Below are 1,232 nucleotides of genomic sequence, written 5' to 3' on the forward strand. Positions count from 1 at the left end.
ACACACACACATATCAGTGGTTCTCAGTTTTGTTTACTTCAGCATTGTCCATCCAATACTTTTTATCAAACAAAAAGAAAGAAAAATGTCATTAAAATTGAGATTAGACATTTAGTTTCTAAATATTTCGGTAACCCTTTATACTGTTCCTTCATTAATGAATAACTACACGGGAACAAATGAGTAACGCACTATTAACATTCTAGTAACTACTATTAACTAACAAGAAACTCTAATTAACAAATTAGTAAGTGATAGTGCTCAGTTGAATGTGCAGTTTACTATTTTTTAATCAGTAACTACTATTTTTTTCATACCTCACAAATAATTACTATATACAGGTTCATAATTAACATAAATAATGCATAATTTATGATAAAAGGTAATTGTAACCCATTAGTAATGACTCAAGTGTCACTAAATCCTTCTAAAGGAATTACTAATTATTTGGATCAGTATTCTGAAGTGGAGATCATGATAACTAACTACCTAATATTGACTGAAGTCATTGCAAGCTTTTGAGATTTTTATAAGATTTTGAATAGTAATTCCTTCCAATGGATTTGGTAACACTTTAGTCATTACTGGTGTGTTCCCATGATCTCTACTTTAGAATACTGATCCAAATAGTTAGCAGTTCCTTTAGAAGGATGCAGTAACACTTGAGTCATTACTTTCCAAAACCTCAAAAGCTTACAATGACTTCACTCAATATTAAGGAGTTAGCGAGCTTTTCACATTAGAATACTGATGTAACACTTGATTCATTACTAATGGGTTACCATTACCTTATCTCATACATTATAAATATTAAAGGAGCCGTATGTAAGAATGTGGCCAAAACTGGTACTGCAATCACTTTCAAATTACTGTAGAGCGGTGTATCCCCTCTCCCTCCTCTCTGAATCGAGGTTGCCAGATAGGCTGCAGGATCCAGCAGGAACGTAGGATGCTAAAAGAAGCTTTTTCTGTTAATTATGTTTATGCTTCAAATGAGAGATGTTTTGCAAAGTAATTATATATCGCAAAAATGTACTAATGGCGATTAGCCAAATATAATCGTAAAGATATATGCTCGTATGTGAAAGTACATTGTTAGAACAGTAGCTGTTAGTCTAACCTGTAACGGTAGGTATCTGTCATTAACTCAAGTACAAGCACAAGCCTCTGTCACTGTGTGTAACCGATATCAAATATACAGCTATTCATTTAACTGACGCTATAACTGAAAG

At 32.8% G+C, this 1,232-nt stretch overlaps 1 protein-coding gene across 1 annotated transcript in view; it reads left to right on the plus strand.

Moving 5' to 3' along the window:
* asip2b (agouti signaling protein, nonagouti homolog (mouse) 2b) overlaps nt 1–185 on the plus strand; it is a 3,684-nt gene extending 3,499 nt beyond the window's left edge. Inside the window, exon 3 of the mRNA XM_077217814.1 lies at nt 1–185. This exon is cut by the window's left edge and continues 1,305 nt beyond it. The gene's annotated coding sequence lies outside the window, so the exon portion shown is untranslated.
* The last annotated feature ends 1,047 nt before the right edge of the window (nt 186–1,232 follow it).

Source organism: Siphateles boraxobius, unplaced genomic scaffold (genome assembly GCF_051911475.1).
Source record: "Siphateles boraxobius isolate OS27281-9 unplaced genomic scaffold, OSU_SipBor_1 1, whole genome shotgun sequence".
In the NCBI taxonomy this organism is placed as follows: Eukaryota; Metazoa; Chordata; class Actinopteri; order Cypriniformes; family Leuciscidae; genus Siphateles; species Siphateles boraxobius.